We start from the raw sequence: 18,433 nt of genomic DNA, 5'->3' as shown, positions 1-18,433 counted from the left end.
CCACACACGTCTTTGTGAATTGTGCTGGAATTTTGAATTGAATTCTTGAATTCAATTTCTTGAAAGTCTTGAATTTCCCCTTGGGGATCAATAAAGTATCTATTTATCTATCTATCTATCTATCTATAACCCCCACCCACGTTCATGCCGGGTTTGTGCATGAGATATTTAATTTGGTTATTAAGATAATTCCTATGAGCATGGCTGCCAGGTGCGGTCGTTCATTTCTGTTCCGCCTTGTATAACCCCCATCCACGTTCGTGTGAATTGTGCTGGGTTTGTGCGTCAGGTATTGAATTTGTATATTTAAGATAATTCCAATGTGCATGGCTGCCAGGTGCGGTCGTTAATTTCTGTTCCGCCTTGTATAACCCCCACCCACGTTTGCGTGAAATGTGCCGGGTTTTTGCGTGAGATATTGAATTTGTTTATTTAAGATAATTCCAATGTGCATGGCTGCCAGGTGCGGTCGTTAATTTCTGTTCCGCCTTGTATAACCCCCACCCACGTTCGTGTGAATTGTGCCGGGTTTGTGAAAGTAGTTACTTGTTTATTAAGATAACTCCAATGTGCATGGCTGCCGGGTGCAGTCAGTAATTTCTGTTCCACCGTAAAGAACCCCACCCACAGTCGCGTAAACTGGGCTGGGTCTGTCGGTGAAGTTATAACTTTGTTTATTATGGTAAAGCAGTAAGCCTTGTTATTAGTGTAGGTATACAATTTAATTGGTTACACAGAGCCTAGGTATTTTTCTATTGATTGACTGTAGCGAAAAAAAGTAAAATATAAATAAATAAATAAATAAATATATAAAGTAAATAAACGCAAACTTCAGTCCGTTGGCCACTGTACGCAGTAGGCCGGACAAAAAAAAGAAAGGGTATGATACGCTTACTGTACGTAGTAAAGCTACATTTACTGGTCCCTTGGCGGCTGTTCGCAGCAGGCTGGGCCATTGATCAGTGTGGTGTCTGTTCCACATAGCTCAGCAGCAACTGTCTTGATTCCGTTGGCTACTGTTCGCAGTGAGCAGGGTAAACAGTTGTTGGGGCTGCTATTGCTGTATACACTTACAGCATACTGAGGCGTGAGTGTCCTGATTGCTGAGATGGCGTCCCATATGTGCGTCTTTTGCGGCGCGGCCATGGACTTATGTGATGGCCACCGGGAGTGCCTTGGGTGTTTAGGCAGGGCTCATCTCTTGGGAGATGTCAAGAACCCATGCCCCGCCGCACTTGACTTGCCTCTCGAGGAGAGGGCTCGTAGGGCTGGCCTGCAGGCAGCACTTGTGTCACGGACGGACTCCTCTTCCACTCAAGGAGGGCAGTCCTATGAACCAGAGGGCAAGTCCTCGAAAAGGAGACACAAGTCGTCCCATAAGCCTCATAAGCACAAGAGGAGGAGAACCGCAGACGCTGTCGACTCCTCCGCGCTCCCTCCAAATTCTCCTGTGCAGGATTCTGTAGAGGAGGAGAGCATGTACACCCAGCTTCTGGCAGCCGTTCGTGGCTTGACAGACCAGGTGAACAGCTTCCAGGCCCACCCTCGGCAGGCCGAGGCCGTCGGCTCGGCAGAGACCTCACCTGGTCACCTGCCTTCTTTTCAGGAGCAAAGGCATCCTGATGTCATTTCGCTGTATGCTCAAGGCTCCCTCCTGGGGACTGGGCAAGACCAGGGGAACCCTGAAGGTGGGCGCAGTGGTGCTTCCTCCTGCCCAGGGGATTCAACATCAGGAGGTGATGGCACAGATGACGCCGGGGCAATGGATCTGGTTGAGAAGGTTCTCTCTGCCGCTAAAATTGTGGGGCTCACAATTCCGGTACAGGGTGCTAGCCCAGCTGGTGGGGTCTGGGCTGGTATCGTCCAGTCCCGACCCACGGTGTCCCTCCCTGCGGCGGATGATTTCTGCCAGATGTTGAGAAAGGACTGGCATGTGCCGAGCAAACCTGGTCAGTTTAATGCAGGTTGCAGGAAGCTGGCTAGGGCGTCATACCCACCGGAGACCGGGTTGGGGGATATGCTGCCTGTAGAAAGGGAGATGGCTGCCCTGACTTCTCTTGGTCCACCAAAGCTGACTGCAGACCCACACTGCCCTCAGAGGGTGTGTGACAGGACTGACCGCCTTGTTTGTAAGGCCTATAATGCATCTGCCCGTGCTGCTCGGTCAGGGAATGCATTGGCGGTTCTTTTAGCCGCTGTCAGGAAGACTGTTGCCGCAGATGATCAGGACACCAAGGACCTGATGGATGCGGCCCTGTTTGCCCTTGCCCAGATGACGCGTGACGTGGGCTCTGCCATGTCATCGGCAACGTTAGCTCGCAGGCAGGTCTGGCTGTCCCAGACTGCCCTCCCTGAGGGTGTCAGGAGAGAGCTCATAAATATGCCAGTACAGCCGGCCAAGGTGTTCCATCCCGACTCACAGTCCGTGCTGGTGAAAGCTCAAGAGGTTGTTCATGCTTGCGAGGGTGTAAAGAGGGCATTTTATCCACCCGCGGTTAGAGCGGCAAGTAGGCAGCATACACATACACATGTCTGGAGATGTCCAGAACCCTGGTCGGGTAACACACGCCAGGGTCTCAACAGGCAAGTGCCGGCCTGGTCTGGGCACTATCAGGGGGAACGTCTACCTCAGTCAGTAGCAACTAGGACGGCCCAACGCGGGCGCCCCCTCCAGGGGTCCAAGGACGCGTGGGGGCCGTAAGTAGGATACGGGGGTCAGCTGCAGAGGTTCGCTCGCAGCTACGCCTGGATGCCTGGGAGAGGGAGACATCAGACCCTTGGGTCTTGGACACAATTTTAAGGGGTTACAGACTCCAGTTTTGGCGGCGACCTCCACCCTTTTCAGGGTTCCATCCGACCGCAGTCAAGGACCCAGTCCAGGCAAACATTTTAGCAGACGAAGTGGCGACACTGCTGCAGAAAGGCGCCATAACAAAGGTAAGCACCAGCGAATGGCAAGCTGGCTTTTATTCAATATATTTCCTGGTCCCCAAACCGCTTGAACACGCACTTGAAAACCCTGACCTTCAAAATGCTCCAGACAAGGCACATCCTAGAGTCAATAGAGCCGGGTGAGTGGTTCACTACGATCGATTTAAAAGATGCATACTTCCACGTTACAATTTGTCGGGAGCATCAGCCGTTACTCTGTTTCGCCTTTCAGGGACAAGCCTATCAATTTCAGGTCCTTCCATTAGGCCTCTCCCTGTCCCCGAGGGTGTTCACCAGGGTAGTAGTGGCTGCCTTGGCACCCCTTCAGAGCAGGGGTTTGAGGATTATGCCCTACCTCGAAGTCTGGCTCGTCTGTGCCCCATCCCGTCAGCAGGTGGTGGCGGATACAGAGTCAGTACTGTCCCACATTCAGTCTCTCGGCTTCCAGGTCAACTTGAAAAAGAGCGACCTGAATCCAAGGCAGAGAATGTCCTTTTTGGGACTCTACCTGAACTCTCTCACGATGAGGGCATCTCTCTCCCCTCAGAGAGTAGCCGGGATCCAGGCGACCCTCCGTGCCTTTCGCCAGAACAAGCGTATAGAGCTGGTTTACTTTCAGAGGATGTTGGGGTTAATCTGCTGCGGCAATGGTGGTCCCACTGGGCCTTCTAAGGGCCCGACCATTGCAGTGTTGGCTGAATGCTTTCGGCCTTTACCCATGAAGGCGAAGGCACAGGCACAGAAAGCTCAGGGTGACCCAGTTATGTTTGCAAGCCTTGCTACCCTGGCGGGACGTCAGCTGGTTGACACAGGGAGTTCCTCTGGGCAGAGTACCTTCCAGGCGGACACTAGTGTCCACAGATGCCTCCCAGACGGGCTGGGGAGCAGTCTGGGAGGGTCGGATGGTGAGAGGCCGTTGGGAACACCCGTGTGACAGAGAACACATCAATGTCCTGTCCCATCAATGTTTGGGGGCAGCCGTGGCCCACTGGTTAGCACTCTGGACTTGTAACCGGAGGGTTGCCGGTTCGAGCCCCGACCAGTAGGCCGCGGCTGAAGTGCCCTTGAGCAAGGCACCTAACCCCTCACTGCTCCCCGAGCGCTGCCGTTGTAGCAGGCAGCTCACTGCGCCGGGATTAGTGTGTGCTTCACCTCACTGTGTGTTCACTGTGTGCTGTTTGTGTTTCACTAATTCACCGATTGGGTTAAATGCAGAGACCAAATTTCCCTCACGGGATCAAAAAAGTATATATACTATACTATACTATGTCCTGGAGCTCAAAGCAATACACCTTGGCCTGAAAGCACTTCTTCCCTTTATAGAGGGCAAGCATGTGCTAGTACGTACGGACAATTGCTCAGCCGTCTATCACGTCAATCACCAGGGGGGCACAAGATCTCAGTGTTACCTCAAGGCTGCCCAGGGACTCCTCCTTTGGGTATTCCCACGCCTGGCCTCGTTAAGAGCAATTTATATTCTTGGTGTGCTGAACCAAGCAGCGGATCTCCTCTCCAGGTCTGGACCCTGGACTGGAGGCTGCATGCAGAGGTGGTCGCAAGTTTGTGGGTTTGTGTCACAAGTTTGTGCTTTCGCGTAGCTCAGGTGGATCTCTTTGCATCGAGGGAGACGACCCACTGCCGAATGTGGTTCTCCCTGAGCTATCTGTGCGGCCCGCTGGGGCTGGATGCACTGTCTCACGAGTGGCCGGGAAGAATATTGTACGCTTTCTCTTCAATACCCTTGATTCCACTGGTACTGGAGAGAATACGCTAGGGCTCCTACCGAGTGCTGTTAGTGGCTCCACGTTGGCCAGCGAGACATTGGTTCCCGGCTCTCCTACGCCTTGTTCATGGCCAACCCTGGCCTCTGCCAGTCAGGGCAGACCTTCTCTCACAAGTGGGGGGTCGAATTAAGCACCCCAGGCCGGCTGTCCTGCAGCTGTGGGCCTGGCCCCTCCTCAGCCCTTGCCTCAAAGGCTGAGTGAGGCTGTGTTGGAGACCATAAGTAATGGCACCCTCCACTCGGGCAAATTACCAGCAGAAATGGGGGTTATTCTATGGTGTGAAGACAGGGGTCTTGACCCAAAGACCTGCCCAGTGGAAATGGTACTCCAGTTCCTCCAGTCTCTCTTGGACACTGGGAGGGCAGCCAGCACCCTAAGGGTTTATGCAGCCGTGATCTCTGCATTTCATGATTTGATAAGGGGGCCTGTCTGTCGGGAAACACTGTGTGGTGTCACAATTTTTAAAAGGTGCAAACCGTCTACGTCCAGGCAGGTGTTTGAAGGCCCCATCTTGGGACCACAGCCCCATACGAGCCATTGGGGCAAGCTGATCTTGAATTTTTTTACCCAGAAGACGGTGTTTTTACTGGCCTTAAGCTCTACCAAGAGGGTGAGCGAGCTGCACGCACTCTCTGTGAGTGCTGAGTGCATAAGGTGGAAGCCTGAAGATGTAGCAGTGTCGCTTTGGCCGAATCCATTCTTCCTTCCCAAAGTGCTAAACCCTCAGTCAATTAATATGGCTATTGAACTGGAGGCATTTCACCCTGAGCCAGCCTGTCAGGCAGGAGTGGCTCTTAACACATTATGCCCAGTCAGGGCTTTGAGAGCCTATGTGGATCGTACACAGCAGCTAAGACGTGATCACACACAGCTTTTTGTATGCTATGGAGCTAAGCAGCTAGGTCACCCAGTCTCGAAACAGTGTGTGTCCCACTGGTTAGTGGACACTATTGCCCGAGCTTATGCCGGGAGGGGTTTCCCAGTTCCTGAGGGCCTGGTGGCTCACTCCACACGTAGCATGGCCACCTCGTGGGCAGCTTTGAAAGGGGTTGTTCTTGCTGACATTTGTGCGGCAGCATCCTGGAGTACTCCATGTACTTTCGCCAGGTTTTATAGAGTCAATGTGACATCCACCACGGTCGGTGCCACTGTTCTCATGACTGCTGCCAAGCAGACTAGTGAAGAGGGATCCTCGTTTCCTCGCGACATTGTCGGTACTAGTCATCCGTAGTAAGACCGTGGTGACGGTCAGAGAGAGGTCGAAATAGATCGTAAGTTATGACCATAACTATGGATCTATGAGACCGAACGATGACCGTCACCCTCCTTTGTCACTTGGAACAAACCCAAGTGTCCAGGCAAGGAGGAAGAGCCATGTCCTGGCATCTGCTTTATGCAGCAGCACCTGCCTCCAGTGAGTCACATGTGACAATTTTGATATAAGGGTCTCGTGACAGGTAGCTGAATGGCATCATCCGTAGTAAGACCATGGTGATGGTCACCGTTCGGTCTCATAGATCCATAGTTATGGTCATAACTTATGATACAATGACAAATTCAAGGTCTCAAAAGGTTAATGCTAGCCTAGAAATCTAGACAAATTACATTTGCTGCCAGGGCATGTCTAGAAATTCTCCGTTGGCTTGTGAGCTCGAAAAATTAAACTTCTATCAGGCCAATCAAATCGTGTATAGAGTTGTTAGGTGGGCTTAATATAATGATTGATGGCAGAGTGCAACGGTTTGGCTTGAATTCCCTGCTACTTGAAAACAAATAAGATGGATGTTGCTGTTGGCGAACAGTGTGACACGAGTTAAGCTTTTATTATGTCGGCAAAAGTTTGAACTAGCCAACTAGCTCCGCTGGTGGGAAATGCATGGGACTCATAGCCCTGTCCTATTGCGTGCAGAGAGAATTTGAAAGACAACCGATTATCCCGCCCCTCGGACTGAGCACTGCGAACGGTGAGTGCCCAGACCCTACATTTTATGCAGACCCTACTGTGTCATGCAGAAGCCTGACTTGTTAGTATAGAAGTATAGGCTATATGCTCTTGATGATAGCAACTTTGCGATTGTTGCTTTGGGGCTGGGGCACAGGAAATGATTAATCCGGCCCTGACCAGCGCCTATTTTTCACGCAACACATGAGCGTGTTGGAAGCGTTTGCATTCAAAAGTGAAAGTGAAAAGATGTTGTAATAGACTGGCCGCAGCAGCGCAGCATCAGAGACTTTTTTTGGTATAAATGCACATATAAAATGCGACGCAGCAGCCACGGAACAGACACGCAATGCACACGCCACGTCGATGGTCTGAACGACCCCCAAGAGAGTCCTTGTGCTTTGTATGCACAGTGAGCAATGCTGACCGGGTCCTCACTGTCTATATGCTGTTTTTTTTTTCTTTACTTTTCTGACACACTCAATCACACTTTGTTATATTTGTAAAATTTTGTTCTTGGGTTTTAGACTGAAAATAAGAAAATAATTTGTGCTACAGCTACGCCTACAGCTTTTGCTCTTTTTCTGCTAAACTACAGGAGGTATACTGTTTGCCCCACTAGGGAAAGACTGATGCTGTTTCTTTTCACAAATCAATGCAGAGCCCTCAAACAGCTGTACAAGGGACCCACTTTCCGCCTAGTGTTTGTGGAAGTTATTACATCCTGAAGGGATATGGTTTGTGAGTGAACACCAGGGGTCAGAAGTGGTCCATTATGAAGGAGGTCTTGTATTTTCATGTTGAATTCAGCACCCCCTCTTTTTCTCTTTTTTGCACACTGCACACTTTTCCCCATGCATCACAAGGAAGGAGTCCATTTTTTTTTTGGCTTGGGTTGCAGAGAATCCTTTTTCCCCTCCTCCTTTGCAACAATAGCATTGTTTTCAGAGGCAAATTAGGCAGATTAGGTCTGAAGAATTTATTGTGTCATTCTAATCTGATGCTCAATCAGCCTCATTTGTTGATCCATAGGTCCATGAAGATAAAAGGAATGACAATTACTCTTCTCTCTAGGGCATCTATCTATAATATAGGGCAGCATATGGTTTTCTCTAAGCTTGCATCAAAAAGCAATAAATTGGATCATATATAAGAGGATGTTTGACAATTATTATAAACTGATTTCTCCCCTCGAGCTTACATAGAGACTCTTAATCAATCACAATTGATAAGGCTGACACCTAATGATCTATAGATCATTAACTTAGCAAAGTAGCTGTAACCATATGCATTTGAGTCAAAGTCTGCCCATAACCATGTTCCATTAGGCCACTGGGTATGATATTGTATAATTCCAGCATCGCAGTATTTTAATTGTCTCTTTATTCATGAGTGAAATAGTGCCAAGATGAAGCCCTGACTACAAGAAAAGGCAGTTCTTTACATTCAGGAAAGTCACATGTAGCAATTTGTGCCGAATGGTGTTGTCAATTCACACCAATCTGTCGCTATGAATGTCCCAGTTGTCTCACCTAGTTGGCTACATTGGAGTCACTCATGCAATCACAGTTCATTGTTGTAAGAGGAGAGCTCCCCCTAGGGTTTCTAAGGAGCCTGGTGTGGTGCTCTCCAGACATAAGGAAACATAGACTACCAACATGCTCCACTGATGATGCTTCTGACATTATAGGCTAGGTTGAAGAAAAGGACGAAGAACAAGGATACACCAAAGCTTAAATAGACTGTTATTGTACAGCTCAGAGAGGATGAAAATAATATTAACTGGGCTACTGAGACCCCTGATAAATAAAATGATAAAGCCAAGTACATGGTTAGAAACTAGTGTTGACAGAACACAATTTACAGATTGTACACTGCAGATTTGTGCAGATTGAGATCTCAGACGTTGTATAAATGGTGCACTAACAATTTATTTGTTGGGAGTGTGCTATGCTTACTTAATATATGGCTCAAAGTGTGCTTTTTAAAAACAAACATTCTTGCTTAACATGCACACATCATGGACCCTACTTATGAATTTGTAGCTTGTGCACTGATAAAGGAAAGCAAATGGTAAAAGAAATACTGCTATTACCACTGTTCCAATCAGTCCTGGTTTCTTCCCCTTCTCCATAAGCCTGGACAGTCAAACTAACTCAAAATATTTGTTTGGCTTGATTACCAGTAACTCAAGCATTTATAGTAAGGTGACTTTTCAATTCTATAAAGTAAACTGTACATAATATAGTGGGCATTTTGCAAACAGATCTTGCTTTTCTCACAACTGACAATAGCAGATATCGATACATATACAGAGTTGGGCAATAAAGCCTAAATTGTGTGTCATCAGGTGCAGTAATCAATGTTACTCCTCAATCAATTTCACATTGAGACCACAGGGAAATGATGTCATGTCTAGGTCTCCAGTGAACCTCCGCAATGGTTACCCTGAACATAGGCCTACTCCATTTACTAGCGTTCACCTAAATGGTGGGCGGATAAACTCTTTAACCATAACTTTTGTATATATTTGGCCAAGATTTTGGCACACATTCCAATAAAAAAAAATGTTGTGACTTGCATTGTTGCAATGTGTACAAATACCAATGTAACATGAGACACAGCCATTTTCTAAGCATATACTATATTTTCATTCATGCGAAGCACTGCTTCATGAGATTTGCAGAAGTAACACCCGGGCTTTTCAGGTTCTGCATGCAAATCATTCCACCCAATGCAATCATTCCACCAAGTAGCAAGAAGGGTATGTATCATCTTACCTAACTGGGGGAGACGGCACTAAGCCAATCTCCCAAAATGTTGGCGTGTTCCTTTAAGTTTGATGATTTTAATGTGGTTGCAAAGGATCATGGGAATCTAAGTAACACTCAAAACAGTTGAGTTGCTCTTTAGTGTATGTATTTTTCAGTTTAGGTGTGATAGGTGTGAGTTAGTTTCATTCTTCAGTGATTAGATATATATATACATAGATAGATAGATAGATAGATAGATAGATACTTTATTGATCCCCAAGGGGAAATTCAAGGTCTCAGTAGCATACATACACAACATGCACTTACAGCAGAAAAAGTAATATAAGTATATAAATATAAAAAATTCCACTGCACAATAGAGACACTAGAAGATAAAAAAATACTAAATATACTAAAAAAAACTAAATCAAATATCCACATGTTGTGTTGTGTGTTGTAATTAAGCTGTGTTAAATCATTATTTCAAGTTAGTTTGACTGTTTGGGTTTAAAGTGTTGTGTATGAAGTATTTAGTGGATGCAGAACTACAGCAGATTTGAAAAGGATTATGTTTAATACACATTCATAGGTTGATGCTTACATAGGCTTAAAAAACATTTCTCATAGTAAGACAGCAGAGCAAAAGTGCCTGGATGGATAATTGAGGTCGAAATGAACCCTGAAGAAACGTATTTTATTTCCAGGCTTAAAATGTTATTATAAACTGGCCTAACCAGACAAGCACAGCTGGATGTGGAGCAGGGAGAGCCCAAAAAACTACATCTGTTCTTTTTAAGATCCTGCCAAAGTCGATCGAACTTGATACAGCATGACTCCAAATCATAGGAATGCAAGTTGCCTTTTAAAAGAGGGTACGGGCCAGAAACCCAATGAGATATCCATATGGAGGCCCAGTGCTAACTGCCATTACAGTTATATTCCATTATGTAAAAAACAACCCTCAAACTCAAAACAATGGGGTTCTTTATGTGTGTCATTGTTCGCATATTTATTTATTCCTATAGAATTACCCACCCGTAACACAACATTTGGTCTTTTCCCTGTCCGACTGCCTGACTTATGGCTCTACTTTTTTGTTTTTACATTTCCAGCACTGAAAAACCCACCGTGGTGGTTTTTTAATTAGAAACATATGATGTGCATGAATACAAAAAATAAACACAGAGAAGGATGCTGGGATACATTGGAAACAGTGAGAACACACCGGCATCCAGGGCTGCGACAAAAAGTCAGCCATCTCTAATCTGGCAGAGTGAAAGTACACCTATGAAGAAGGATGAATAGAGTCATTATGGAAGGAGGGAGAAATGGAATGGTTCTTTTATTTCGCTTTTGCCGTCATGCAATTCGGAATGAAAAATCAAGATAATGACACATTCACACGTGGTGTTGGAGGGAGGGAGAGTCTAAATTATGCTCCCCATCTTGGATAGTGAAATGGCTTTTTTTTTGGCACCTGCCTGCCTTTTGAGAACTACAATTTAAAACCACCTGAGGGAGGGGGGGCAGGGGGGTAATTATTTTGCTCTTACTTGAATGAATGGAAGTGAATTCAATGCAGACTGACAACTGTAAACACAGTTTAGCATTTTTATTGAGAAATACCCAGCGTCTGCCTTTCAGGTCTTTGAAGCAATGATCAGTTGGTGACCTGAGAATTAAACATTAGCATGTAATCCAAATGTCATGTAGTCACCTTTGAAAAAGAGGTCCCTGGTATTTGTCAGTAACAGAGACAGACTGAAACACAAGAATCGAGGTATCTCTTGAGCATTGCGAAACACTGCTCTAATTAATTGCATGTATATCACAGGTGCCATGACCCAGAGGATGCATCTGAGTCAGTGTAATTAAAGCTGTATGTATATATGACCCCACCAGGGCCCTGATTATAACACTAACATTGATATCCATCTCATCTATTATCCACGCTTTTGGTATAATAGATTTTTCAAGTCATTTGTCAATGTCAAGTCCAACCTGAGAGACACCCACTTGCCCCCGTGTACACCGCTGCTGTCCACACATTCCTTCAGCCATAGGTTGGCTTTATATGGCCAACAACCTTACTCACCCTAGGATGCAGACAGCCAAAACAGCAGAAGTGGTTTCCAGATGTTGACACAGACAGACAGTAATTGGAGTTTGTGATGGCTTCCAGCTGCCGTGGACCACGGCCAGCAAATTCTCAAAGGGAGTGAATGTTCTGTGCCATAACTCACACAGAAAGGTTTGCAATAATAATAATAACATACTCCACTGTCCAGCAAGGAAAAATCGACTTTCTGATTGCAGTAATTGGTCGGGTTTTCTTCCCCTTTTCTGTTTAGTTCTTAAACTTTAACAAAAATTCTAATCTAAAAAAGTCTGTAATATCCAGTTGTTTTGGTTTTGAAATCCAGTTTTTATCCAATATTACACTGGACATTTACTTGGTGTCCTACCTTGGAAGAGGGCCCACAAAATCTGACTGTTTTTCAGTGAAGATCTCAGTTTCAGACTTTTTCTTCCTGTTTTCTTGTGAAGGAAGTCCCTGCCATTACTGAATGAGCGCCATCTAATTGTTGTCATAAGGCACCACAGCGCTTTAGGCAAATCACACAGCAGAGAGATTCATCAAAAGCGTTCCCCCCCACACACACACACACACACACACAGGGGTCTCCTGTAAATCCAGGCATACGCCCCCCGGAGGATGGCGGATGCCTAGGTAAATACTGGAAGGAGCATCCCAGAGGAAAAGCCAGCTCAGCAGGGAGAGCCCATCATCCTTTAACAGGGCTGCAGTAATGTGTTAATGACATATCTGACACTGCCATTTCCACGGCGAAACATCATAACATAAACAGTCAAAACCACTGACTGGGGTTAGCATCTCATACATTCCACTGCTTCCTTGCTGAATGAGTGTTCTCACACTTTTAATTGAATGGGTTTAATTGAGGCCAAACTAAATCTTATTCTTAATTTAAAAAAAAAAACTAAACACATCTGGCTGAACACCTTGGAAGTTGATGAATTGCATTTTTGAGCACCAAACAGCAAGCCGATAATTAAAAACTGAAACTAATATAATTCTTATGCTCTTTCACAAACAGAAAACCTTCCATAATGGAAGTTAGCAGATTAACAACCTCAGTGAAAAGGCTGGGACTTCTCTATTCACAAGTGTATATGTACCATTTCTGTCCAAGGACGTCAAAAAAAAGTGCCAGAAATGCATCTGGTGGAGTGTAACACTTATAGTCATGCTGTGACCCAGCTTGCACACATTTCACAAAGCCTTTTCATCTCTGTAGCAAATAAGGTCTGTGGACCACAGGTTTCAAGGCATTTCTGCTGTGAATGTGACAGAAAAAAATAAAGATTTTTTAAGATCATTTTAAAGACTATAAAGATGCAAAGCGCGTCCTGTCTAATCGTTCCCTTAAAAAGATATTTATTTGCATATCGTAACTCTAGAGCCGTTTAAGGGGTTTCAAGTGTGCACATTTAACATCTTAAAACTGTGATTGAGTGTTACTGCTTGTGTTGCGAGAACATTCTCCTTACCTGTCTTCAGAATCAGTTTTATTGGCCAAGTGTACTTACATACATGACTTTGGTAGGTGTTAGCTCTTTTTTAAACAAATAAACATGTACTGTAGTAGTATACATTCAAGTAGACAAATAGTAATATAGACACATACTGTACAATAGAGATAAAAATATACATATAGGCACATATCAACTTAATATACAAAAATACAAATATACAATAAGACATAAGTACACATGGAGTGGGATGTAAAGGGCAAAAGTAATAGTGCAAATAAATGTATAGTGTGCCAGATGCATATTGGAATGATGAAGTATGTGATGAGTAGGAGGAGTGAGTGAGTGGCCAAAGTGGGGATGACCCCACTTATCCGCAGTTCAGGATGGTGATGGCAGTGGGAAAGAAGCTGTTCTTGTGTCTGGTTGTTTTTGTTGCGCCTACCAGAGGGGAGGAGGTTGAAGAGAGTGTGTGCAGGATGTGTGGGGTCTTCGGTGATGTTCTCTGCCCTCTTCCTGTTCCTACCAGAGTACAATTCATGGAGGGAGGGCAGGGGGGCACCAATGATTTTTTTCAGCTGCCCTGTCTTTGTGCCCTCCTTACCTGTCTTTCGGGTACAGGGGTGCAAACATGAGGTGCAGGGGCACACACCTTTTTGAATGTTCAGGGTGTGCTCTCGTAGGGAAGCGCTCATTGTGGCAGGAGTGTTTGTGGCAAACTTTTCTTTCTTTTTTTTTTTGTCAATGCACAAGAATGTTTACAAGAATATGCTGCTCAAATGCTTGTGATGGTTAAAACACTGTTTTAAGGTGTTAATTGAATTGTGACCGGGAGTTGGTTGAGACCAGGGCTATTTTTAATGTGTGGGGTGTGATTCAGTGGGTTGTCGCCTCTGTCAGGAGGAGAGAATGTGAGTAATGATGTCAGTGTTTTATTTGTTGTTTGTTTTGTCTGTCACTGAAACCTGCTGGTAGTCTACAAGAAAAGTTAACAAAAAAAGAGTAATTCTTGAATCTTGGATTTCTACACTTTCTATACTATTACAAAGCTTGATGCGGTTTCGGTGGTCCATATTGCCAGAAGCCACACAGGTCTTGGGCCAGGGCTCAGACTTGACACCCTCAAGACCCTTTGGTTCTCTTCAGTCATGGTTACGGCTTGTATGAAATCAAGCTCTGAACACTCTCACTGGCATTAGTGGAGTTTACACTGACACTTTTCGGAAACCCCTGCCTCACATGTAGGCAAACAACAGTCAAATTGTGTGGGAGTCCGATTAGGGATGGAGCAATTGGATACTCTAACCGCCAGGTATCACAAATCTGCACTTGGGTTTCCCTCTAGTGGGCTGTAAAATGTCTGAGCGGAGTAGCATGGCTCTCAACATGCATTACCACAAATGTAACAACAGCTTTGGGCAGGCGGGGGGGGGGGTATCAAGGTTTTTACCCCCAAAAGCAGCTAGGCTCTGAATGGGTGACCCACGGCGCTCTAAGACAGCTTGTCATTGTTCAGTCTCTCGGAAAACAGTGTGAATTACTTTGGCTCGTCATCTAACAACATGAACCGGATCAATCTATCCTTGCCACAGGGTCGTTTCAAGCCCCTTACTCTGGAATATTTTGGAAAAAGGGGGCCCATTATTAATGCTACACCTTTGATTAATCACAGCAAATCTGCTTTATATCCACTTGCTGACAGCTAAGTCCAGTTGAGTAGCGATGGCTAGGAACCCTTACACTGACACAGACCAGATGTTGGCAAATTCCCCGGTTTGCTCTAAATGAAATGGAGGCAAACAGCCAACAACCTGAACTGCTTTCACTATGAAATTATATGTTTACAATAATGTGCCGTGGCTAGGGCACAGGGGTGCAGTTTCATAAAGGTGGAGGGGGGTGGAGGTGGGGGAGCCTAACCCAGCTGAAAATGGTCACAGGCAGTTTCAGTGGGGATGAAAAAGGCTTGCAGCTCTTAGAGAGACTCACGGAGAGAATTCTCTTCATTAACATTGCCATTTTTGGTTCTTGGCTTTTTTTTATTATTATTATTCGTTATTGTACTTGTGCCCCCCCCCCCTTTTTTTCTTGCCTGGTGCCAGTGTGCTTTTCAAAAAAGAGACAGAGGCTGAGTGTGGAAAAAATTGAACTGTTATATAATCTATTTGCTCTGAGAGGTCTTGAATAAATTCCAAACACAAAGGGGGAAAAAAGAACATGGTCGACACAAAGAAGCAATTGTTGCACTAATGCTTAACAGAAGATGGGATAGGATTACTCATCATCACTTAAATGGCTGGTTGTATGAAACAAACGGATTCAGAGTAGTGGTAAACACAATGAAATGTGTAATCAAACCAGGAATGTGTATTAAGTTGCTGGTTGCATAATGGCAGTGACGCGTTATACAATGAAAAAAACAGTGTTGCCAACATCAAGTTGAGAGGGACATTGAGGTCACTGCGGCAACTTCACAGGAGCACATAGTTCTCATACACTCATGCTTGGTTCCCACTGCAATGATTGGATTCATTTTACTATGTATACAAGTGTCTTCATACTTATTTACAGCTCTCTTTGAAGATATAAACAATGGACATGTTTGTCAGATGGTTTACTTACGACAACAATGTAACAACATTAAGTTATATTGAGATGTTTCTGGTCTACCATTGTATCACGTTCATTGACGCTTTCATCATCATATCTTGTAAAGCATGGAAACGCCAAAAAGAAGTGGAGGTCTTTCACGTCACCAGCAGTAAAGATGAATTCCAAGCTGGAAGCTCCCCAATGATGCTGGAATGATGCCACTGTGGTTTTAGTTTTTGTTTTGCTTCACAAAATTTATTTGCCAAACTCTGCGCATCAGAGAAAAAAACTGACAGTTAAAAGCCTTTACCCACGGATCCCCACTGTGGGCTTGTCATGGTCTGTCAATGTCAAATGCCCTCAAAGAGAAGGAAAAAGTGACAGAGAAAAAAGTAAAACACAGACAAGCAGCAGCGCAATTACTCCCTGTTTATGCTGGAGTGCTCTTACAGTGTGTCTTTTTTTAATACAAAAAAAAAGGAAATAGGGCAGGGAAAATCTCTCACTCCAGTGTCTGAGGGTTAAGCCTACCATCCCGCTCTTGTGTTTGGAGGAACGCGCCTGGCGGGCACACATCGGGCCTTGGGTTGGGTTCGCTAATTATCTGGAATAAAAGCGCCTTTTCATTCCAGGGAAACCTGAGAGGTCCGCAGGGACGAGTTTCCTGTAAGTAGCTCTCGGGAACCGCAATCAAAGCCTTGGTACATACAACTTATTACAGGGAGAGGACGAGCAAGGGAAGCAAATGAGTGGCCTTGAGAACTTTTGCTGAGAACTTGCGAAAGTAATTCAGCTTTTTCTGGTAGTTTGTGGTGTGTGTGGCGTGGGCGAGGTGGGATTGGGAGGCAAATGAGGTGGTGATCGGAATACAGTAAGGTATGCAACTAAATAATGTGGAGTAAACGAGATTAACTCACAATCATCAAAGGTGCACTACTAAAACACAAACTTAGTGACTCATTTAATAGTCAAGCTTAAAACAGAAATAGTACTGGGTTATCATGAGTTGAAATGTGCAATGCTACAAAACACAGTTTATTTCAGTAACTGAATAAAAACACACACACAGGGAAGCCAATACTGTAAATAAACCCATTAGTAGTGTGCAGTGTATGTGTTCTTACATTCCTCTTAGGTTAGGACAAATACACACATTATTCCTATTAAGCACTCAATTCTTCATTTGGCAGCAGTAAGTGTTCGGTAATGGGCGATAACAGCACAAATATGTTCTCGGGTTTGACCCGGGATGTAACCTAATTTTCCCCAACTAGTAAAAATCTCAAATTGTGTTTCATTATATTGACTGAGTTGGGTTATCGCCTAAATTTTGGGACACTCTTTCGACAAACTTTAGAAATGTAACCTTTAGACACTTATTTCCTAGCCTGGCCCCGTCTGCCAAGTGTCTCCATTCTTTTTCATTTCACTGAGACATTAAGATTTCCCTCGGTCATCAGGGTGGTGGGCCAATCAGCAACGAGAGCGGATGTTGGATGTGGTAAACGGTAGTAGAAACGCCTGCCAACATCAAAACATTGCAGTTGGAGGTGTACATTTATTTAAATGTGTATATTTATGTACAGCAAAGGTTGGCCTAAATACATGGTTTCCTGACTGCCAATGTGGTTTATTATCAGTTTGTAAAGGTTAAGCAAAGTAGGAAGTAACATTAGAAATCCCAAATGTGATTGGTTAGGCTGGACCAATGACTTCAAAGTTAATGCAAAGTCTGCGCCAGTTACAATACTATGGTTGGAAATGTTTCCCAGTCCTGAGAGGCCAGTCTCTCTTCATGAAGTGAAACAAAGTACTGAGACTGGAAACCAGGATACCTTTGTCCTAGCCTAAGTCAAAGCGAGAAAAACTCAGCTGAGTTGTCCACTCTCTAATAATTTACTTATACAAATGTTTGAAAGGACCAAAACAGGACTCCTACCTAAACACATCACACCAAGTTTAAGTTGAACAGAAGTGGGAAAATCCCATTGAGTTCCAAATCTTTGATTTGTATGAAGAAAATGTAATCACTAACGCAATGGGCATTATTCCAACAACCTCATGATGACTCACCATATTTGTTGTTCACCTGTCCATGGAATATAATCTGGTTTAGCTGTTTACTGTCAAACACTTAAGTTCAAGCAAGATATATGGCTGAAAGACTTGTGAAAGATGTGTGTACACTACAGAAAACTGTTCACTCACCTTCCAATATGTATTTCTATAATATGGCTTAACGGACTTTTAATTGTTTTGCAAAGGTTAGATTCATTTGTCATCTTGGTCATGGCAAAAATATATTAATGGCCTCCTCTACAGCATCTATTTACACTGAGTGCTAGGCACTGAGGACCAGATGCTTCCTGATGATTCGACATGGCCCACTCAAGGGTGTCCATACAGTAATCTGAGTCACACATGCAAAAGTGGTGTGACAGCTCAGTAAATAAGCCTGCTGCTATATCGCTGGCCCTTGTACCTAACTGAAAATGTGACTCATAATCTTAAAACTTTATTATATAGACCCTTTCAACAATAAAAACAAAAACAATGTTTGAACGTTCTATTTGGGCCCCAATCTACTTCCTCTGCATTAAGATAACATATGGAATGTTAAAAAGGAAGTCTTGTGGGGCCAACTATGATGCTGATAATGGAACTCTCTTGAAAGGGTCCATAACTTTATTATATACATTATGTCTGTTGTATTACTCGTACCCTTCTGTATGCAAATGAGGCAATGTTTTCTTCATCCACACACCTCTAATGGCAGATTAAAATTTCAATAATTACTCTTGGGACTGGTAGGATCATGTTTACTCCAACATTGGCTTGGATTTGTGTGCAAAAAGCACCAGATATTTGCCCAAATG

At 44.6% G+C, this 18,433-nt stretch overlaps 1 pseudogene; it reads left to right on the top strand.

Annotated features, from left to right (window-relative positions):
- The first annotated feature begins 1,108 nt into the window (after positions 1-1,108).
- Positions 1,109-4,912, top strand: LOC125294614 (annotated as a pseudogene).
- The last annotated feature ends 13,521 nt before the right edge of the window (positions 4,913-18,433 follow it).

This window comes from Alosa alosa, chromosome 5 (genome assembly GCF_017589495.1).
Source record: "Alosa alosa isolate M-15738 ecotype Scorff River chromosome 5, AALO_Geno_1.1, whole genome shotgun sequence".
NCBI classification, from domain to species: Eukaryota; Metazoa; Chordata; class Actinopteri; order Clupeiformes; family Clupeidae; genus Alosa; species Alosa alosa.
The sequence above is the reverse complement of the archived record's forward strand: the minus strand, read 5'-3'. Positions and strand labels throughout refer to the sequence as shown.